We start from the raw sequence: 24,227 nt of genomic DNA, 5'->3' as shown, positions 1-24,227 counted from the left end.
AGTTACACCGTCTCTGACGTCTACTTTCCTGGCGTCCGAAATTATGGTGTGGTCCGTGTTGGTTCTAATTCTATTTCCCCTTATTCCTTGTTCTCCGCCCGGCGGCCGGGATTTCCCCCCCCATCCGACCGAGCACAACTTGTCATCCTTTCCTACTCCAGGTGCTCCGCCCGGCGGCCGGGTCTATTCCCCGCCATCCGGCTGGGCACCGTTAAGTTCATTCAGAGAGCATCATGTTCATTCTCCCTATTTCCAGGTGCTCGTGTCCATTCTTCCTATCTCCTGGTGCTTCGCCCGGCGGCCGGGTCTATTCCCCGTCATCCGTCTGGGCTCTGCCAATATATTCAGCATTTGGATTCCCTACTGATGCAGACTCCCATTGTGCACATCCCCACTTCATCTTTCCCCACTGACGTTATATACTTTATTTTTGGGGCTCTTGCGTGGACCAGAGTGTGGTGTGATTTCGAAGTTCCTCTGCAAAGAATCACGGAAACAGCACTTTGCGCTGCCTTTTCTTATCATATATCTGGGGGGTTTGCAAGAGTGGATAACTAATTGTGATTATTGTATGACAGAGAACCTGGTGCAGGATGCATGGTAGAGGCTCACAAACACGAATCCAGACTTACAGAAGAGTTGGATGTTCTTCCAGTTTTCTCCAGAGAATAGCAGAGTGAGATTTATATATCATGTCCTTACACTTACTAGTATAGAGTGGGATAGAGTTTTATTATCTTTTTGTCTTGTTTTGCACAGAAAACGAACACCTTATTCTACCCTTCCACTATGTCCTAAGGTCCAGACGTTTAGTTATGGTAGGTGATGGTCAAATGTGTATAATAGACATTGTGTACAGATAAGGTGTGGTTATCAAGTATAGACAGTAATATATTTCTTTCCTTTCAGCCTGCCTTTTGCCAAGCGTCCATTCTGAAGTCCACTGCCAAGATCTGTGGTCTTCCCCAAACTTTCCTTGTTTTGTTTCCCTGTTTTCCCCTGGCGAGCCATTCGTTTCTCTAGTGGTTGATAGAGACGAAAGGCCGTAGGGGAAGGCTGAGGATTATTCTCCGGATTCCTGACGCTCCTGTGGAACCTGCTTGGAAATCATTACAGCCACATGCCCTGGCGATACATTATCATCACAAGTCAAGGTTGAATAACTTTATTCGGTTTGTTTAAAACCATCAAAGTATACAGATACAAGTACGAGCTACTTAGTTTTTAAAAGTATTTGAACAAAATCAGTAGTCTGTTTTCACGTTACCATCTTTATGATCAAAAGATAGCTATGGCACAAAAAGATGCAGACATTAAAAATATTGCGAAATTACCTTTTTCAGGTGCTTAGATAGCATCCTTGGATTGGATTACCCATGAGTACATTACACTGCCAATCTCAATTTTCCACTTTCAGCACTGTCTAGTACGGAAAACAGCCTTAACTACGGATGCGTTGTAATGCATGCCATTACCCCGCATGTCGTTACAAGCCAAAAGGCTTGTTCAGGGGGTAGAAGGTGTTGAATTTAACACCAACACCTTCCCTACTGTTGCATACACTGGAGTTCCAATAGTAAATTATACCATTCCAACTTCGAGCGCACCCCCGACTGCAAGTCGGGGTAAAGATTTGCGTTGAAACGGCATGCGGGGTAATGGCATGCGTTGTATCGTCATACAACTATCTACAACACCTTCAAATGGACAGGTGTGAAGAGTTAGGTGAAGGGTCCGGATGTACGTCAGTACAATGCGATCATTTTGATCGCTGTACTTTACGACGCAGCCATTACAACGTAAGTCGATACAACTACTTGCGTTGGAGGGCGCTGGATTGTGGATTAATTTAATTTTCTATTCCAACTCCAGCCCACGTAACAGTAGGGAAGGTGTTGGAATAGAAATTCAAACTATTCCTTAAGCAAGAGCGCCCTCCAGCGCAAGTCGTAGTAACGACTTGCGTTGTAATGGCTGCGTCGTAAAGGTCGCCCGGTGTAAACACCGCGTTGTAAAGGATGTTTCCCAAGGGTTCATACATGAACAATGAGAAATTTCTCTCACATTCCGGTGTAGGAATAGAGACACTGAATTTTTTCTCAGTGGCATGGACTGCGGGAATACTTTACGTAGGTCCTAGTGTGCAAAGACATCTCATTGCACGAGGCATGCAATAAGTTGATAGCAAACCTGTCTTGCTACCTGAAAGGGTCTCTGGCAGCCATGATAGGCCCGACTTACAGATTGCTCCAAATCAGAGCTACCCCATATTGAACAGTCAAGGTTGCTGTGGAATGAAACCAGGGTCGCATATGTGGTGACCGTCTCTTCCACTGTAACATTTTGCACCAAAGTCCTGTTTCCACCTGCCGTGTACTTAGGGAAGATACACTGTGGCCTTCAATTAGTCTTACCAATGTGCGCTTTGATGCACTGTGCAAACTGAAAGCCTTATTGTTTAAGAAAGATGTGGCCTTAACTTCGGCTAAGGAAACGTTTGATCTTCAGGTGGCGCGTTCCTCTTCGGAGATGAATGCGTATATCCGTACTAGCTTCCCACACATTTTGGGGAACTGACCCTTCATATTTTTAATATGTCTAATACGACTGCAATTGTAGGATTTTTCAAAAACATAGGCTCTGGGTTGGTCAGCACCTTCCAGATGGTGTTTGGAGCTATTCCAACTTTCATCCACCCTGTCCTTAGAAGCATCTTTGGAGGTATTCCGCTGGTCCTGCTCCTAGTGTCAGGGATACTGCTTTTATTCTTTTTTTCCGCAATGGATGTCCCAGTTCGAGCTCAAATGGAGCTGGCACTGCCTCATGTTCAGCTGTGCCATGAAGGCATGGTGCATTTCTTTGGCATCCCTTTGCTTCAAGAACTGGATAAGCATTGGTTACTCTCTTTCTGGCCTGTATAGCTGCATTGTGTACAGCCTGTGTTCCTCTGCCTTTTGTGCGCTTATGAGTATGCACTAGACTTTTGCTTGGTGTCGCAGTTGGTTGAACCTTTGGACATACACGTGCTAGTAGACCTGCTGAAGGCCCATCCTCATAGTGGTTCCCTGTGGATACCTCTGCTCCTTGCCCCATTCTATTAGCTGCCTTGGGTTGGCTCCACACCTAGTGGTTATGCTCCAAGTTCTGTTTTACCAAAACATCAGGTGGCTGTATTCACTCCCTCAGCAGCTACTGTGGGGTTGGATGAGAACATACTTGCTTTATTGTCTTGCTCTGAGGTGTGCCTCTGGGAACGTCTTCTGCAGATGCCGGAAACAGTCTACAAACATCTGGCTCTCCGTTAGGTAGGAACTTTTTATTCTGACTATTTTTAACTTCCAAATTGCTTTAAATTGCCTCTCATTTTAATGCTTTTATATTTTTAACAAATTTGGCTTTCTTTATGCTTTGGGCCTCCAAATAGCTTGAGTGCCTGATTTCGAATGCTACTTTTATTATAACTTTATCAAATACACTTTTAGCATTTTTATATGTATGCTGATGTATTTTTGATGGTTATATTAGTTTGCTTTAGATAACTTCTTAGCCGACATTTGTACGAGGAAGTGGGTGTCATGTGCCAGAGTTAGGCCTTATACGAATTTGTGCCATTTTACTTGTACATAGCATTTTCCTAAAATTGCCTTCTCTTTGCCCTGTCAACTTTTGACACACATTTGCATTTATGACTCTGACTGGTTTCTTGAAAACACCGACCTTGCTGACATGGAGAACTTCCTGAGAACACTATTACTCTGCCATGGCAATTGGGTTAAGGCTCTCACGTGCGTGACATAAATGTGTTTATTCTTACATCCATATGGCAACACAGCTATCTGTGAAAATACAATGGTAGCATGATCACAAACTCGGCTCAAGGCAAGTATACCATTTTGTAGATGTAACCTTTTGTTTCCTAACATAATCAGAGGTGACACTTCTGCTGACTTTGAGGGGTCCCTGCATGCTGAAGCTTTCTCTTTGCAGCTGACTGACATCTCCGTGAGGGGTGTCCAGTTCATTACTAAGACAGGATCTTACACTCTTACCCACCAGGTAATGAGTTTGATTATCAGGAAGGGAATTACTTAGCAAAACATACATCTGCATCCTAGACAGGTAGGTTAGAGTTCTGCATCATAAAAATATGCCAAATGGTTATATTACTGTGTATGTATGCATATATAAGATGTCACTACAAGATTGTGGAACTATTTGTTTTAGTCAATGTTTTGACACTCATGTTTGTCTGTTTCTGTCTTTTAATCATTGCAGCCCTATCTACAAGAATCACTATGGTTCAATAAATATTGAAATCTCCCCTCTGTGTATTCTTTGTATATTTCTCGGAGTACAAGAAAGCACGGGTGACTGAGTAAATGTTTGTAGTCTGTCACCATGGTTCCTGAGGAATGGAGTTGTCTTGTTCAGTGGGTGTCAGAACTGTTTGCTCCCTGCTAAGGTTTAGGTAGGGCGAATGGTAGCACTGCTAGCTAGCTGGTCCAGGGGACAACATGCCCTACGGAGATGCATGGAATCAGCCTGGCACCATCTTAAGTTTATGTCGTCAACAAACGTGTAATTCCTGCTGATTAGTGGAAAGTACACAACAATTATAACAACCAACTCAAGTCCTGTAGAGGCAAGTTGAGGGCTTAGGAAAAACTGGAGCAAAGTCAACATAAAAGTTTTTTCTATGGCAAAGGAAATTAAATGGAGGGGGCATGTTGCTGGAGATTGCCTCCTAGTCCTTCTACCTACCTCCAGCACTAAGATGAAAGCAGACTGGCAAGGCCCTTACAAGATCACTAAAATATTAGGTTGAATTACCTACCAGTTAGGTCCTTCTTCTAAGAAGGAATATATTTACCATGTTAAACTTTTTAAAAAATGGTTAGGCCCAACCCCTGGAGCACCCCTGGAGCACTCCGGTCACCCTCCAGAGACTCATGAACACCCTACTCCAACTTAATCCAATGGTATACGTCAGCCTATCCCGATGATGTTGTGTACAGTAAGACCTGGTCAGAACACCTAAGACATCTCCAGTTAATCCTACCTGAGCTACAAGCCTATTTACTCATGAATGCTAAGGAATCCAAATTTGCACACCAGAAAGCCAGGTACCTGGGTTATTCTATCGGGAAGGAGTTACAGAGCCTCAGTAGAAAAAAGCCAATTCTAGAACAGAAACTCCCTTCCCAACCCTAAAATGAGAAATCAGAGATTTTTGGGTCTCCTGGGGTACTAAAGGAGATTCATTTCCCAGTACTCTGAGTTGTTTGCTCCCCTTATGGATTTGTTGAAAAAACTAATCTCCCCTTTGGTTTTCAAACATGCCGCTCCTTCGGCGCATGTTGCCTTCCAGAAGTTGTAAACTGCCCTCACCATAGGTCCTGTCCTGAACTCACCTGATTTCACCAAAACATTTGTCTACAAACCGATGCTTCAAATGTCAGGATTGGGATGGTCTTATCTCAGCCGGCCCAGGAGGGAAAGGAAGGTCCTAATGTCAGTCAAAACAGCTTTATTCGACTTTTACAATCATAAAAGCAATGTGCAAATCAGCGAATACAACAAAATCACGATTTAAAAATAATATATTGTCACAATGGAGAGGCAGAGCTACGCGGGCACCTAAGATGGCCGCGTAGGCCAGTGACTCCTGGTGACCCGTGCCTCGCCCCCCATCATCCTGCGGCGCTCTTAAGTGGCCGACCCGGCGGAAGACAAGCCCCTTCCCTTGTCATCCGTGTGCTGGTGATCGGACGGTGTTTGCCGGACAGCCCGGTTTTGGATTATACCTGGTTGTATAAGGTGGTGAGCTGCATTGAGAAGGGCACTGGGGCTTTCGTGTATATGGCCACAGACGCTATCCATATTAACTAACAGGGGCCCCTTTGCTGTTATTGGTACCCACTTGCGTGGCCTGGAGGGGTCTAGACTTTCACGGAGGAGCAGCTTGTGGGGACCCGAGCTGCGGATTGAGTGCGGAGACCTCCCCGACGGCCTGGAGTGCTGGCGATCACCATCTGGTGGCGTTCCCTGGACTGTAGTTGATTGGAGATCTATTCTTTGGACGTCTCTGTTTGGCCTGGTGAGGCCGGTGACGAGCTGAGCGCTATATGTTGGGGGCCCCGCTGGGCTGCCGAGCCATCAGTGGACGCTGTCCTTCAGGCGACATGGGTCTTCATCTCGCTTTCATGACTTCGGTACTGCCGCTGAGGACAAGACGGTCCCGTAGTTCCACACAGTGGCCTGAACAACCTGTGGTGCCCACTAGATCAGGCTGATGAACACTTCACGTGGGGAAGCTGATATAACCGGTGAGAGGCTGGTGCGTTAGACACTGTGGTCGATAGGGGGTGTTTCTGGGCGGCCTATCGTGGCGTGTCCACTAGCTATTGGTAGTTGCCCCCCACGTATTGACTTCAGATGGCGGCGCGGTCGGAGGGCGAAAAATTGCAGCCCAGGTCAACTAAGGGGTCTCGCTCCATCCAATCCAACAAACTGGATTGATATACATTGCCCAAGGGCTCGCCTTCCGGGCCGGGGCAGATGTTAGGAGGCAGCAAAGACTCTGCTGATTCAGTGGTGGAACCTACGCTGCAGGATGTGATGGCCGCGATCGCAGGCGTTAAGGCCTCTCTGGGGCAACAGATGGCGTCGCTAGATCATAAGCTGGACACTGTGTCCATTGAAGTCAACCTGCTTCGCGCTGATCTCACCAAAACTAGTGAGAAGGTCAAATCCATCTGTATCAAGACTGCAAGCTTGACTAATGATGTGTCGGAGTTGCAGCGGAAGGTCCGTGCATTCAAGGAGGCCAATGACTTGACGAGCCGCAAGCTGGATGACTATGAAGGGCGGGCTCGGAGGAATAATATACGCATAATTGGCGTTCCGGAGAAGGCTGAAGGGGTGACCTCAGATCTCTTTGTTGAAGATATTGTTCTAAAACATCTGCAGCCGAAAGGACTGAATAACCTTTTCACGATTGAGCGCGCCCATAGAATTCCGGGACGGCGACTCAAGATGGGGGCTCCACCACGTCCGATGATTGCGAGGGCGCTCAATTTCAGAGACAGATACGCTATCCTGCAGGCTCCTAGATCTGGTGGTCCCCTGAGTTATGAAAATTCCACCCTCACCTTCTTCCCAGACTTTACCCAGGCGGTCCAGAGACGGTGACAGAGCTTCATGGGAGTCAAGAAGCGGCTCAGAGACAAGCACTTTAAATGTAAATGTAAATGTGTGGGACTTGTAAAGCGCACTGTTGCCCGGGAGCGTCCTGGCGCTGAAGACCGCTGGGGAACCCGTCCTGGCTTTCCCTGTGAGATGGTCCCTTCTGGATATCTCCAAGGTGAAACCAGGCATTCCCGGCGTCTGTGGGGGGCCGTTGTAGAGATGAGGCAAGCTTAATGCCCAGAGTTGCCGAGTGTGATCCCTGGTTAGAGTAGGCACAGAGGCGAGAATTATCGAGTCCCCTGACCCTTGTCCACGGCCATGTTATACCCAGCCAAATTACGAGTTGAAGTGGGGGGGGGGGGCTTGGTTTTTTGATAACCCAGAGATTGCCTCAGATTGGTTGGAGAGTCTCTCCAATCAGGGGGATCCCTTGGAGGGGGGCAGCGGAGATGGACATGGTGCTCTGGAACAGGAATGATAGGTATTATTGTAGTTGGAGTGGTGTGGGCTGGTAAAGGGGGATACTGCTTGCTTGCTTTTTGATTAATCCTGGGTAGTCTCCATCCGCGGGGTATGGCTCTAGGCGTCAGACTTGTTTCCTATGGGCGGGGCGGTGATGCGGGGCTCGGGCTTCCGCCTCTGATCTATATTTAGATAGTCATTAGTTTAGGTATGGGGCAACAGGCACAATGCGAGTTGGGGGTTGGCAAATGCCGTGAGCAGGGGTGCAGGGTGGGGGGAGGTGGGATGGGTAAGGTTTTTTGTGATTGTTGTTTTTCTTTTGGTTTTCTTTTTCCCCTCCTTTTTGCCTCAGGTGTCATCAATGTAGCGAGACGTTTTGCACATGAGTTGAATGGGGCAGAGAAGTCGAGACTCAGGGGTAAGAGTTCTGAGCTGAAATGTGAATGGCTTGGGTGACAAGATCAAGAGAGGGATGGTCAGCCAACTTATCAGACGACACTCCCCGGATGTGGTGTTACTGCAGGAAACACACTTAGTCGGAAATAGATGCATGGCCCTCTATAAAGGGGGGTATAAGTTGGTGGTGCATGCTGGGTTTACCACTGGTTCTCGAGGAGTTGGTGTACTGGTCAGAAACTCCTTCCCTCTGTCAGTGCAAGCCACCTGGGTGGATCAAAGGGGCAGATATGCGGGAGTCTCGGGGCAGGTGGGGGGTAAAACGGTCACTTTTTTGTCAATATATGTGCCACCTGGCCGAGACCTTCCGGGACTTGGCTGCGGTTTTTCTCGCGTTGCCCCTCGGGGGTCTGGTCTTGGGTGGCGACTTCAATGCGGTCTTAGACGGAGAGATGGACCTCAGCCCCTGCGTGTGCTTAGATCAACACAGAGGTGGCTCCCTGAGTTTATAGACATGTCGGGGTTGATTGACAGCTGGCGATTGCGCAACCCAACATTGACACACTACACCCATGGATCTGCAGATCATGGCAGTTTATCTAGGATAGATTATATTTCGTTACCTGGGGCGCTGGCGGCTATGATCCAAGAGGTGAAGTTTCTTGGCAGGGGCATTTCGGACCACTCTCTGCTATGGGTGCGGCTGGCCCTGGATCTTCCAGAAGTGGGGAGGATAGCTCCCATCAGCGCCTGGCAGTTGAAAGACCCAGCCATTAAGAAAGAGGTGCTGCACATGTCAGACCGTTATTTCCTGGAAAATGTGGGATCTGTTGATTCTGCGCAATCCCGCTGAAAAGCATACAAAACGGTGTCGAGAGGCGAGGTATTGTCCCTGGTGTCAGGCAAAAAGAAGACAAGACAAGCAGAAGTGGCCCAGAAAGAGTCGGAGGTCACTCGTTTGGAGGAGAAGGTGGCCAAGTCGCCTACTCCTGAAGGGCTCCACCTACTGAGGCTCCGACAGGAGGAATATAAAGATCTCATCAGGGATAGAGCGATGGCCCATAATAGTGCAGTCCAGAGTGTATATATGAGCATGGTGATAAAGCTGGTAAGCTGATTGAATGGCTTGAGCATGGAGAGAGGGCATCTAGTAAGATCACGGATCCTCAGGCGGAGCCGGATATGTTTTCGGAATAGTATAGGAAAGTCTACACGCCCGGTAATGTGTTTACAGAAGCCGATAGCGGCGAGATGATCAGAGATATCGTAATGCCGAGTTTGTCAGAGGAGGACAGGAGTTATCTCGACTCTGCGTTTTCTGATGACGAAGTTGCGCAAGCGATCAGACAGATAAAGTCCGGGAAAAGCGACAGACCCCAGCGGGATACCGATAGAGTTCTATAAACTGAATGCTGGTAGACTCGCCCCACATGTCAGAGCCATGTTTTTGGAAAGCAAGGAGAAGGGTGAGCTCCCATATGACCAACGAGTGGCCAATATTTGGTCATACATAAAGCTGGTAAATATAACATAAGATGAGCATTGTATCGGCCCATATCGCTTCTTAACGCTGAACCCAAAATCCTAGCGAAAATCCTGTCCACTAGGCTGGTCAAGGTGATCACGTCTCTTATTCATCCAGATCAATCCGGTTTCATGCCTCGTCGTAACACGGCATTGAACTTGCGCAGACTACATAGCGTCCTTGGCGGCTCCTCGAAGATCCACGAACCGACAGTGTTGGTATCTTTAGACGCCACAATGGCCTTCGATAGAGTGGAGTGGCACTATTTGTTTGCGGTGTTGGCAAAGCTGGGTTTTGGGAAAGAGTTTGTCGGTTGGGTCCGCTTGCTGTATGCAAATCCCTTGGCCAGAGTGGTTGCTAATAACTGCAAGTCTGGTGACTTCCCTTTGGGTAGAGGCACAAGACAGGGATTTCCATTGTCTCCTCTGCTTTTTGCACTTGCGATGGAGCCCCTGGCAGCCTGGGTCAGATGGGACAGATCGATACAGGGCTTATGATGGTCACCTGACTGGGAAGACAAGATCTCGCTTTATGTGGACAATGTCTTGCTAACCTTATAGACTCCTTTCACAATTTTCTAGACGTGCTCACTGTTTCCGGTAGGTACTCCGGACTGGCCGTAAACTGGACAAAGTCGGTGCTATTTGTTCTAGTGGGCGACCCCCCGGTGGTTCCACAGACATATCCGATTCATATTGAGGCTCTCGGATTCAAATATTTGGGTATATTTATCACGCTCAATCCACAGCTACGATATGCCAATAATCTAGCTTCTCCATTGAATAGGTGTAAGAAAGATGTAGAGCGCTGGAAAACCCTTCCGCTCTCCTTGCTGGGGAGAGCTACGCTCTTCAAGATGATGGCGTTGCATCGGTTTTTATATATTTTACAGAACTCGATGGACCCGGTCCCAGCGGCTTATTTCAGGGAAATAGAGACTCTTGAGAGACAGCTTATGTGGGACCGTAGGGCCCGAATAGCGTTTGGTAAATTGACACTCGCGTGGTACGACGGCGGGATCGGGATTCCGGATCTGCAGAAGTACTATTGGGCCTCACAGCTGGCTGCGGTGAACCACATTGTGCATGGACTCCCTGGAGATCCAGGCTATGCTATGGACCTGGGACAGGCCCCGCGAGGGGTGATAGAGAGAGCCCTGTACTCCAGACCCGGGAGGTTTCCATTGACTGGCCCAACCGCACATGGGATCCAGGTTTGGCACGCAGCCAATAAAGGTCTGGGATGGGAGGGCAAATTGGCCATAGCCACTCCCCTCCTGAACTCTGAGAAGCTGGGTAGTCTGTGGAAATCGAAGGGGTTTGACAGTTGGGATCTTATCGGAATTGCCCAAATAAAAGATGTATGGGGAAAGGCACAGTGCACACCTTCGACTCCCTAATAAAACAATATAGTTTGCACGATAACGAATATTATCGATATCGACAAGTGAGGCTTTCCCTTGCCACCCACATCCCTAAAGGTAGGGTGCTCCCGGAGGCATCGCCCCTGGAGGACCGAGTACTGGATGGATTTATCCCCCAAACAACCATTTCCCTGATATACAGGAAACTGATCAATAACATGGAGAACCCACTGGTGCGGACTAGAGCTCAATGCAGTGCAGATGGGTTAGAACTAGATGATGAGGATTGGATGGAGGCGGCCTCCTCTCCAAAGGTAGTTACCATACAGATGCGGCTTCGACTGGTGCAACTGAAGATACTTCATAGATCATATATAACAGGACCCCGTTTGGTATGAATGGGACGGGCTGAGAGCGGAGAGTGCAGGAGAAAGTGTGGGGAAATTGGCACTCTAAGTCATATTCTCTGGCATTGTGTTGAGAAACAGTTGTATTGGACAAAGATCCATGATGAGCTGAGGGGAGCAATAGGTGTGGAGATACGACCAGAGGCCCGGAGGTGTTTGTTGAACGTGTGGGAGCCTACGGATCTAAATGCGTACCAGAAACAGTGGGTGACGTTGACGTATATGGTGGCTAAACGAAACATAGCTCAGCTTTGGGGAGCCAGCCAGCCGCCCGAGTCACCAAATGGGCGGAGGACCTTGACTGGTGCATGATTAGAGAAAGAGCAGTTTATGTGGCAAGGGGCTGCCCAAAGAAGTGGGGTAAGATTTGGAACGCATGGAATAGTTATAGAGGAGAAATTTGTGAACCACCTTTGCCGGTATTGGTACCAGAGACACAGGACTCCCCAAGATCCCTGCACTAAATGTTGTTATATTTGATTCTGTACTTTGCCACAATGCTTCATGTGTTAGGAATGTAATGTGCTCACCTGAGATTTATTTTTCCCTTTTTGTAATGTCTTCCTTGTTTTCAATAAAAAGAGTTAAAAAAAATATATATATATATATATATATATATATCTCGAAAGAACCTCCTTCACCTTGAAAAGAGTAGAAGCCACAGCAGGGGACAGTGTGGAAGCCTTTATTCACACCAACAAGGCGAATGCATTTCGGCAATATTAAGCCTTCTTCAGCGCCACTAGAGTCCCGGGGAAACTTCCATATAGATCACAATATAAAAATTATGCACATCCCCATGAATAAGATACAGGCAGTAAAATCGTTAAAACAGCAGGTTTAAAAAGATGGAACATTAGAATATGTGCAAATTACGGCATTATAAGAAGGTTGTTATATTTTTAATATCTAAGACTCTGAGCAATTAAGCAAGCCCTCAAAATCCATACCCAGCCTAGAAATTTCGCCATGGCCAATGCAATGGGTAATGAAGTATCAGTACGCAAAATGCGTTCAGCTTCCGCAGCCACGCTTGTGCCCAGGACCCTACAGATTGGTATCAGCCAGACCCGGCGCGGGGCAGCATAGGCATCACAAACAAAAAGGATATGAGTCGTGGACTCTACACCTCGGGCACCTAGTTAAAGGTTGGACTGACCATTTCATCGTAAACTATCTCACTGGGAGCGTACCCACCCTGTACTGAAAGTACAACTTGCGGTCCATGGGTTTGGTAATAGCATCCCAGTAGGATTCCATCCTCGGGGCGACTTTGTAATCCAGAAAACGGCTGGTAAGGGATGTAGACGCTGGTTTCCTTACATTTTTTTCTTGAAACCAATCCCAGTATTTAATCTTCAGTTTTTGATGGAAAAATTGAGTTTACAGGATCAGTTCACAATGAAATCAAACCTAGCTCTCCTAAAAGGTTTCGAACTACCCATAACCATTTGATGCGATGTAATGTATCAGCTCTAATTATGTCTATGAAGCCCTGCACATAGCCAGCAAGTTCAGGTGTAGACCATAGTCTTCTCCAGAACAGAAGGGGACGCAATTTAACTACTGCTGCAATAGGTTTCTTACCCAGATCCATTAACAACGGACACATAGGGGAAGTCAGAAATATTTCTTAGAAACCTGTTTTCAGAAATAGTAAGAGGTAAAAGGTTCTCACAACCCCAAACTTCCGAACCGTATAATGCTGAACTAACAGCTTTCAAATTATAAATTTCAAGGGCTGGGCTAATAGGCTTGAAATTAGAAAGATTATGCTCCAAACAGAGAGCCCCTGAAATCTTTCAAAGTTTAAGTGAGGCTAAATCAATTTGGCGATCCCACTTCATATTTCCTTGAAAGTTCACTCCTAAATAAGTTAACTCATTTACTAATTCTAGTGCTCCATCCTTCATGTTAAAGCCCCTCATATTTGCCTCATGAGCGCTGATCGCCATTAGCTTTGTCTTGGACACGTTGACCTCCAAGCCCCTCGGGCAACAAAAATCCTCAAAGATCTTTAATGCCTTTTGAAGCCCGCTCGGGGTCTTGGAGAGAATCAACGTGTCGTCGGCAAACATCAAAATAGGTACTTTTTCTCCAGCTAGTGTAGGGGCATCAGTTGGGATTGCACTCATACTATCAGCTATCCTGTTAATATATAACGAAAATAGCGTAGGGGCCATCACACATCCCTGTCTCACGCCGCGTTCCACCGGGAACGTTTCAGTGACTTCCCCGTGCCACCCCCCCATCTAATTTGGGCATTATTACCTTCATGGAGCCTTCGGATCAAAGTTAAAAGGTCCAGGGGAAGCCCAAGCTGTTTCAAAACTAGCCATAATTTCCAGCGGGGGACTAAATCAAATGCCGCCCTAAGATCTACAAAGGCGGCATAAAGACTAGCTTTGCCTAAGGTTACTAGCTTCCAGTAAATTAAAGTGAATATGAAAACCTGGTCGATGGTGCTTGTGGCTGCTCGGAATCCAGCTTGTAATGGGGATAGAACTCCGAACTCCTCAATCCACCCCTGTAATCTATTTAACACCATCCTACCAATTATTTTCTGAAAGCAGTCGATTAGGCTAATAGGCCTATAGTTCCCCGGGCATGCTTTATCGCCTTTTTTATAGACAGGGATGATTTTCGCACTTTTCCAGGATGTAGGAATCGGGCCCATTGTGCAATCGCATTAGATAGCTTGAGAAAATATCGGCTCCAACTTGGTTTGTCGTATAAAAAAATATCGCCTGGAATGCCGTCGGGCCCAGGCGCTTTCCTCGGTAAGATTGAATTCAATGCTGCCTCAACTTCCCTCATGGTAAAAGTTTCACCCGAATACATCAAATTTGTAAAAGCAACTTCCCCCACTAAAGGGGTAGAAGCATATTGGGGCTTAAAGTGATTAACCCAGGCTGCTACTGAGACATGATTTTGGGGGCGCTCAGCTTGACCCCCGGTAGACCATTTATAAATATGCCAAAACTGCTTTGGATCTTTTGAGGCGCATGCGTCCCTCAAGTCCTGCCACCTTTTAACATCCCATGCTTTCTTGGCCTTTACTTGCATAACCTTATAAAATGTTCTCATTTCCCAGACCTTTGATGGGACGCTCCCTCTAATGGCTTTCCCAAGGGCCAAACATGCCGCCCGGCAATCATCATTGTACCAGCGTCCCTCTTTCTGGGCAGGTGCCTTGGGCTTCTTTCCCTTCTTCTCAAAGTATGAGCGCAAAAGATTTTAAAAAAGCAGTACGAGTGCTCACTATTCTATGATCTCCTATCTGTGATACACAAGCCTCGAGGTCTTTAGTAGCGAGTTCCAAGCTCTGATCTATTTTATCTAGCAAAGTTGGGGCTTCTTCTACCTGTATCCATTTAAGTCTCCTTAGATCATTCATGGATACAACCTCGCCAATGTAATTCCTGTCCGTTATATATACATCTGAAGTATGGCAAATCAGAAACAGGGAACAACAAAGCGGGTTATGGTCACTTTCATATCATCCACCAAATACCACAGACTCAGGCTTACCAATACATAATCAATTCTACTCACAAAGTGCCCATCGTTGAAAGTGTTTGCTCCTACCCTGTCTGATTTTGTGCGCCCATTTAAAGCCCTTAGGCCTTGTTCCATACAAATGCTGTTTACTTGGATAGCCACATCAGTCCACTTCCTAATAGGCTGCAACTCAAGTGGTGGAACACCCCAGTTCCTGTCATCAATCCAGTGGGCATCTTCTAAGGTAAGGGGTTCAAACGTTGTATTGAAATCACCCGTTATTATTACCTTAGAAGAGTCAGGTAGTGTATCAAGTAGCTCTTCCAGAGCCGCTAACACTCTTGATCTTTTTCCCCTTGTGCCCCTGACATAGATATTAAATAACACAATTGATAAATAGTCATTGCTGATTATTTTGATCGCTTGAATGTCCTTATTCTGGGTTGAAAGAACCTGGATGTTAACTTTAAGCTCTTGACGAACCCAGATCGTTAACCCCCCCGAAGGCCTACCCTTCCCTTTCCTTTCAGCTGCTATGTAAAAATTCAGGTACCCATCACAAAACAAGGGTTTGTCTGCCCAGGTTTCTTGGAAGGCACAGATGTCATATAACTTTACAAAGGTGTTCCATTCGGGCGAGCATAACTTTGAATTGAGACCTGCAATATTCCAACTCAGGAAGTTACATACTGTGGGTAGATTTACAGAACTTTCAGGGTAACTAAGAACTAAGGTCTGGGGCATAGGTTGTTTCAACATTGGAGTAATTGCTAAAGCTGATACCCCGTTGTCATCTATTGGCAGGGCCACATTATGGATAGTGGTAGGCGATAGCCTCTCGTCCAGTCCCTGCCTGGAGGGTACAGTAGGAACGTTTATTAAAGCCCCTGGCAGGCCAATAAGATTTAGTCAATCATTGGTCTCAAGGCTTGAGGAGCCCTGCAGTCTCCGAAGTCCCTGGTAGACCTCGGCGCCATAGCCATTAGGGGAGCGCCTAAATTGTATTCTAGAATTCTGTGGGCCACTAGTGCGGAACTCCAATGTGAAGAGATTCTTGACAAGATCAACACTCTTCATAGCAAGTTCAATACTATCAAAAGGTTGATCAAGGAGAGAGATCCTTCGTGCAGCTAAGATGTCCTCCCTGATCAACGATCGACAACCCCTCACATATCTAATCCAGTGGATGACTTTATTTGTCGACGATTCACCACTCTCATTGCCACTATTGGGGTATAGATTTGGAACATTAACCATATAGATGCTAGGCAGCTTGCGTGTATTCAATTTATACCCTCTAGTTGGCCCCAAGCCCTGACCTGAAAGCATTAGGCCCTTATGTACAAAAGTATTATTCCTATGAAATGGATGGGTACTAGTATCTGAAACATGTGGAGGGCCAGGATTAATAGCAACTACATTTGGAGAAACGTGCCTAGCTGTTTTAAAGCCATTAGGGCCTCTTTTAACTGGATAATTTAGACCATTACATCTTGGCACTCCTAAATCTTCACCAACTTGGAGGCTTGAATTTGGCCGAGAGCCCACATGATCTTTGGATAAGGGTCCTGTAGGAACTTCCGATTTTTTCGTGACCTGTGTGCTTGGCCGCCCTTGTGATCCGCCCCTGTTGTTAGTGATCTCACCAGTATAAGTATCTCCTCTAGAGAGCACTTCATTGACTGCACTTCGTCTCTCAGTATGGAAACATCCTGTGTTAATTTTCCTAGGGACTGTACTTGCAAACCAGTAATGGGAGTACACTCACAAGGGAGACGGACGGTTTGTGTTTGGGCTTGTGTTCTCGTGAATCCATTTTCCTTTACCCTGCTTGATAAATGTGCTTCACCAAGTGGTTCAAATCTATTAGTGCAGATGACAATAGGATTAATATGGGCAGCATAATCTGTATTTACGTTTACGGCAGCCACCTCCCTCTCCGAAACGATAACGCTTTCAAGAAAAACATTTTCAGTCTGGGTCTCACTAATTGTATTAGGTAACTTGCTCTTACTAGTTTTACAAAACATATCTGGGGTGGCTAACTGTACACAGTTCGCCTGGATCTTTTTTGTTGAGGTTTAGAATTACTATGAACAGGTTTGAGAGGGGCTGAATCAAAGATAACCTCGCACTCGCTAATCAGAGTGTCTATCCAATCCATGACACAGTTGTTAGTAATAACCTTACGTGCCTTTTTTGCCCTTTTCCTGATGTTACGCCTTGGTCCTCCCTCAATTCCCTCCCCGCTCTCTTCCAGTGCCTTCCTCTTCCCCATAACCCTGTATCAATCTCAATGCAACAGTGCTAAGCTATGTGTACTCTAACAGGTAATACCCTCATCCAGCCTAAAACCCACTCTTCACCCAGGTCCCAGAAAATCACAAAGGCACAAGCTGTGAGCAAGGTAAACAAAGTTCAATGATGGTCCAAAGGTCCAAGGCAAATAAATGTATAGCCCACAATATAATAATACAACAGTACCTTTAAGATGCACCAGCTTCTATGATAATCAAAGGCACAGCCGAAGGAGCCAAGAGGGGGGGGCCCAGCCTGCCTCAACCTGGCTAAGACGGGCGTGGACGGGCCCGCCCTTTGCCCGCACACATCCCGCGCTGCGTGGGGCCTTGATGATTTTTAAGCGCCTCCTGGCGCTGGTCCGTGACGCGTTGAGCCGCCGGGGATTCTGAGTGATGTAGTTCCCCCTCGTCTAGCACGGCGACGTAGGCGCTGTCAGTAGCGGCCCGCGACCGCAGGAAGCATCGGCAGTCCCCGCAGTGAAGCAGGAGGCAGGAATACCTGGCGAAGACAGGGCAGGTAGCAGCACGGACTGTGGCAGTAGATCGCTGGAGCGTCCCACGTTGCATGGGGCCTTGTCGATTTTTAAGCGCCTCCTGGCACTGGTCCGTGACGCGTTGAGCCGCCGTGGATTCTGGGTGACGTAGTTCCCCCACCGTCTAGTGCGGCGACGTAGGTGCTGTCAGTGGCGTCCCACGACCGCAGAAAGCAGCGGCAGTCCCCGCACTGAAGCAGGAAATGGGAATACAAGGCGAAGACAGGGCAGGTAGCAGCAAGGACTGTGGCAGTAGATCGCTGGAGCGTCCTAATGTCTATATCAGTAGGAAGTTGTTCCCTCGGGAACGGGTATACCCTACCACCTAGAAGGGATGTCTTCTCCTTATACGGAGAATTAAGATACTCTGTTACTACCTGGAGGGGAGCCCTTCGTATTGTATATAGAGCATGATCACTTTACCTGGCTTAAACAGAATAAGTGGAAAATGCCAGGATCCTCCAATGGTTTTTGTCCCTGTCACCTTTCCAGTTTGAGGAATGACACAGAACAGGCAAGGAACAGGGCAACAACGATTACCTCTTCTGTTTTTCCCTTTACCACAATTGGGAAAATCCTAGGGAGGGGATTTTTGACAAGGAGGAGGGCCCAGTACCTTGGCCCTTCCCTTCTATATAAGCACCAAAGCATCAGTTGTTCATCCTTTTACAGGGTACAACTGAGTACTGTCTCTTTAAGACTAGGCCACAGGACAGGAAAGGGCGGGAGTCTATCTTTGGCCCTGGAGGACAGTTCCCATTTGACTGTGCAGTCAGACTCCGAAGACATGTACACAACAAGAGAGGAATGCAGAGGAGATACAGACCTAGAACAGACCTAAGCGAACGCTGCGCAGGAAACAAAGGAAGAGAAGCCGCCTGTCGTTTTGGGACCCTCAGATGTAGTCAACGAACTGCCCTGATGAGGAAGACCTGTCAACTCCCACGCTGGGAAGGATCCAGACAATGGAGTAAGCTACCAGTGTGCCCACGGTCCCAGCCACACACCTGGAGGTGCATGGCTAATGCAGGTGCATGCCAGAATACAGGCTTGGGTTTGGAGGGAGCATGGGGTTGGGGGGAGCTACATGAGTGCCAAAAAAGGGGGTGAACCACCTGCAGAATTTAAACCCCAACAACGAGTGGCACCCAGTAAAAGCACTCCTGTATGTGTATATACACTAGGGAGAAGATGTAGGTATTAGAAACCGCAGGAAATAGGTGACTTACCTGTGTTTTCTTTATCCTGAGAACTCCTGATTCCGGACCTGGAAATTGAAAAGAAGAGGGCCATTACTTCAAAGGAACATGTTGTAGTAAAGCACCAGATAATAAATCAAGTCACCTTCAAGCCAGCCCTGTCTCGTCCTGAATCAATTCTACATACCCTGTCAGCAGGCAGATGTATGACAGGGACTGATTTTTTTTCCCCAATCACAAACACCTACTGATTCGCATAGCTCTCTGCCAACAGTGCATCCACTGCTTTCACTGAAGCCTTTAGAGAACACTGGCATGCAAACAGGGCTTAGATTTCTAACTATAGTGGGTAGTCCTCCAAAAGCGGAGAGGAGGTCATAACCTGGTGGGTTTGCCGGACTCCTGGAATTCTAATGGACCTCAAAAAATGGTTTAGGGATAAAAACCCTCCCACTTTGAAGATTTGATGGCTTAGGATTGCTATGGGATGGACAGTCTTATTTAACAGATTGGATGCCTCAAGGGACTGGCTGGCATACGATACATAACCTGACAACTCTTTGCCTAATTGTTCTGGTGACTGATTACAGGGTCAGACAGCTCTAGGGCTGGATTAGGTGACTGTTCAGTGGAAAACACAATAACTTACCACATTTAACCTTGAAGACAGGGCAAGCTCAGAAGAATGGCACAAGACCGAACAGCTGTGTTGCCTATGACTGAACGGATATGCTTGTGTTAACTCTAGAACTTAACTAATTCAAAATACAGAGACACGGATTGCGAGCCTGTCACTTAGAGTGCTGAGCAGCTTCAGGCACAACTTACACACCTGAATGGCTCAAGACATTTGCACTGGGATACAGAGCCCAGAACCACCAGGTCTGGGTTGAACTAGGGCTCACTAAATCCATACATGGATACTAATTGTTGTGAACTGACTCGGGCCAAGCACATGGATCGTATAGCATGTAAAGAAAGGTTAAGTTATGTGATGCCACACTGTTGTATAGCATTTTAGGACCCTAGAGTAATTTTTCCGATTCATGCCCTTATATAGGTATAAGGTACCGTATCCTTATATAGGCATAGAAATCATAACCATATTAAGACATAGCTCATGCAGTCCTAATACGGCATGGCTACTTCCACTAGTTCAGAAAATCTACAACAATTTCTTGGAAAAACCGGCCTTCAGCAGTCAGGGACTTCCCCCTGCTTCAATATTGATCTGTCCAAGAACTCATGGAGTTTTCCAAGAACTCATGGAGTTTTCCAAGAACTGAGACCCTTTGATGACGTTATTATGTCCAACCTTACGTCAAACTCGCCACCTTCAAGGTATGAATATTCCCACACTTGCCCAAGAAAATACACAGTGGTTTGGAGCAGTTCGGCTGTCTACTTGTCCGACATCTCGCTGCAGCAAGTGGCGAAGGAAGCCGACCCTCCAGCAGACGCACTGAGAGAGACGCTGTCTTTTCTCCTGCCGAGAATTCCAGCTCCAGTGTTTCCAAGCTACCCTTGCGGGTTGTTGGGAAATCGAGTCCTGAGAGAGCGATACCAGACCTCCTTCATTCTAAAACCAAGGTACAGAGCTGATTAGACCCTTAGAGAATTCTTGGATAGATTCTTGGCAAAGAATACTGAAACTAAGCTACACCTCACGTACTTCTTCCCTTGTACTAGACCTAGGTTAGGTACACCAGGGTAGGCGTATTTTAGAAGCACCAGTTGAGTACTTTTTTAGTCTTTATTTAAATAATGTATGTATCCTATGTATTTTATGGCTTAGAAACCATATCATGCTTTTACAGTATTATTTTATAATACTCTTCATACTGTATGCATTGTACTTTGCAACCAGTATTACGATTGTAGCAGTTAATTTCTTCTGCATGAGAAAGAAGACTGTTCAATAAATACTTTTATACTTTTATTGAAAACGCCTGTCTCTTTATTTCTTTGCACCGCAGGTGAAACGAAGCATGCACGATTGACTGAGTAAAATAACTATCTATTGTTTCCGAGACTCTAGAGATACATTTCTTATTCTTGGGAAACAAAGTTGTCATGTTTATGCGGTTATCAGAAACAAATACCTTCTTGTGTGGCACTCACAATTAAGTCTAATATATTCAATAGAGACCTAGTAGACATAAGTCCTACGTCAGATCTATAGGATATGTTATTCCAATGCGCAGAGCCTATTGGAAATATAGGAACTACACTACATGGCGCCCAACGTTTGGGAATTGCAAAAAAACACAGTTGATGGACAGAATGTAGAAAAATGTCATACATTCACCCCAGTACAAGGATCTGGGCCTAAATCCATCGTTTTTTTGCACTCCGCAGATCCTTGTACTGGGGTGAATGTATGACATTGTTCTACATTCTGTCCATCAACTGTGTTTTTTGCAATTTTCACCCCGAGTGTGCTGGGTATACTCAGACGTGAGTCCCATTCTCTCCACACCACTGGAGTCAAGCTATCCAGGCTGATAGCCAGAAACCGGTCCTTGGATGCTTGATTCCGGTCTGGGAAAGACATGGCTTGGTAGTTCAGACTGGACTGTTCCCATGAGGCACAGGGTCAGAGCTGATTTGCATATAGCCAGTGTCTAACCCAGGGTGGTGTGGAGTGCAAAAAAACTATGGATTTAGGCCCAGATCCTTGTACTGGGGTGAATGTATGACATTGTTCTACATTCTGTCCATTAACTGTGTTTTTTGCAATCAAACACTAATAGCAAAGACAATGTGACATGCTGGCAGTGACATTTGTTATATCTCATCTTAAGTAAAGGTATGTCACCTCTGTCACCTCCTGTGACAGACAGATGACTGGAAAATTATGAGGAAGGTAAATGAGTAGCAAGGTTCATTAAGGATTTTGTTAGAGCTATCTGGCGGAGTGGTATCTCATCTTACAGGTTTGCATTGGGGCCCATGGTCACCAGGTTATGTAATTGATGCAAAGAGATGTCTAGGTATTATTGGATGAAGACAACACCCTAGTCTACCTTAATTTGGCTTTGGCACTGGACATGCTTGGTGTATTTACAACATTTAAGTAACTTCTAAAGAACTTCTGTATTCTAACTCCACAAAAAGATAATTCAAGCTGTTCTTCTCAAAGGATAAAAAGTCTTTCAACCCTCACTGCTGAAGCAATTGCACATAATTATTTAAAGATTTGTAAAGTGCAAGAGCTACAGAAAAGAGTGTACCGGTGCTAAGTAGCAAGTCTGATCCCTCAATAATAGAGGCACTAAAAGGCAGAACTAAAGAGTCAGGTCTTAAGAAGTCTCTTGAAGGTCAGAACTGAACTGGGAGCTTATTTCATTTCCTGGCACCCAAATAAGAGAAGCATCTACTGCTCCACTTTTTTCACCGGAAACTAGGAATGACTTCCAGCAAGGCGTTGGATGACCGAAGAGACGAAGCTAGTTGGTAAGGTGTGAAAATGTTGACAAATGATGAGGGCCTTTGTGGCAAAAAGCTTTGTGCGACAGAACCAAACCTTTGAACCTCAGACATTCTTTTATAGGCAACCAGTGCAGTTCCTTTAGGCCTGGCTGAATGTGGGCTCTCTTGGGAAGGTGTAGTATTGTATTGTAATTGCATTTATATAGCGCTTAAAACCCCTGACGAGGCATCCAAGCGCAATAGAAGCCTGGCAGCAGCATTCTGTACCATCTGTAATCTCTTCAGGAGATAGGCAGGTAGACCCCAGTACAGAGAGTTAGCATAATTCAGCCTTGAGTGACCTTCCCCTCGCTTGATGAACCTGCAGACACACAGACCTTGTTCCGACGCTGTGTTGTGGAAAATGGCGGCTGCCAATCCGTGGTAGGCCGCACTGTCGCATGGGGCCTTAGCAAGTCATCTGCACACTTCTCCCCCTGCTCCTCTGGGTGCTGTGATTTGTGGAAGCTACAGCTGTTGTGCGGCTCGGCCCGGCGCCGGTGGAGTTGAGCGCTGCTCTCCGAGACCGCTGCCTGTGAAAAGTGGGGCGATCGCTGTGCTGTGGCGAGCGGCGGTGCCCGGGAGACGTTCAGGCGGCGGACCTTGACAGCTGGGGAGGCCTCCCCGGAGAGAAGCGGAGCGATGCTGGAACCTCTGCGCGTCCGTCGGCGTTGGTGGCGGTGAGTGGGGTCGGGGCCTGGCGAAGTCCTGCGCTGCGGAGGCGGGTCGGGCCTGGAGCTGTGCCACGTCCTGCAAGCTGCGGCTGGCATGGGGTGCCCTGTGCTGGGCCTTGCGGTGTCCGGTGTGGGAGCCATCGCTGAGCCTGCTGTGCGACGGTTTTTGGCGATTCCCGTCTTTCAGACTGAGTGGACTGCAAGTGGCATTACATGTCGAGGGCAGCGCCCACACCTCATCTGCTTACCACCGGACCTAGGCCGCGAGCCCTCGGCCTAGATTGGGAGGGCGTCGGCCCAGGTGGTAGTCATTGCTGTGCTGGAGCTCCTTACCGTCTTGCTTCATGAGGGGCGCCCATAGACTACACCTCCTTGGCCTGAGGTGCGCTGCCACTCCCCGACCTGCTGTCTCATACACCTGGCCTGCTTGGACGGATCCCCAGGTGGGTACTTGCCAGTGTAGCAGGGGCATTATCAGTCTCCCAAATTCCCCACTGTAGGGGCCTGCTGTGACATCAGACACTAGCCACATAGCGCTATAGTGGGACTGTGGGATTTTAGCTGTACATCGCACCTCTCCTTGGCTTTGCCCCCCTCAACTACTATGGGGAGGACTGATCCCAGTCACGCCTCACCTTTGAGACGCGTATGGCCCCCAAGACCCAGCAGAAGGCTGCTTCAGATTCTGAGGCTGATGCCCAAGCGGACGTCCCCTCACGCTGGAATCTACACTGATGGCTATGCAACGCACGTTGCAGTCTATTGAGGGCACGATGGCTGCGGTGAACCACCGGCTAGACCATATGTCTTCCCAGCTCGAGAAGCAAAACGCACACGTGGGGGAGGTTGAACATAGGGTTTTGCCGGCTGAAGATGGCTTAAGCTCGGTCACAGATAAAACTCTCAATATGGAGAAAGTTCTGGCTCTTATCCAGGCAAAGAATGAGGACTTGGAGACGCGGTCCCGGCGCAATAATCTCCGCATTACTGGGCTGCCGGAGTCGACAAATGTGGGCAAAATGGAGACTTATATTTTGCGTCTCATCTCAGACATCTTTGGCATGGAGCAATTATCCAGCATGTTTATAGTGGAGCATGTTCACCGCTCCTTAGCTGCTCGGCCGGATCCGGGGGGCCCTCCTCGCCCTATAATAGCCAGCGTCCTAAACTATAGGGACCGTGCCACCATTTTGCATCAGGCTAGGGAG

At 47.2% G+C, this 24,227-nt stretch overlaps 1 protein-coding gene across 3 annotated transcripts in view; it reads right to left on the bottom strand.

Annotated features, from left to right (window-relative positions):
- PPP1R13L (protein phosphatase 1 regulatory subunit 13 like) overlaps positions 1-24,227 on the bottom strand; it is a 753,157-nt gene that overhangs the window by 536,018 nt on the left and 192,912 nt on the right. For all 3 annotated transcript variants that reach the window (XM_086938376.1, XM_086938373.1, XM_086938374.1), the window contains one exon: positions 18,905-18,942. The gene's annotated coding sequence lies outside the window, so the exon portion shown is untranslated. The remainder of the gene's footprint in view (positions 1-18,904; positions 18,943-24,227) is intronic.

This window comes from Lissotriton vulgaris, chromosome 9, assembly GCF_964263255.1.
Source record: "Lissotriton vulgaris chromosome 9, aLisVul1.2, whole genome shotgun sequence".
NCBI classification, from domain to species: domain Eukaryota; kingdom Metazoa; phylum Chordata; class Amphibia; order Caudata; family Salamandridae; genus Lissotriton; species Lissotriton vulgaris.
The sequence above is the reverse complement of the archived record's forward strand: the minus strand, read 5'-3'. Positions and strand labels throughout refer to the sequence as shown.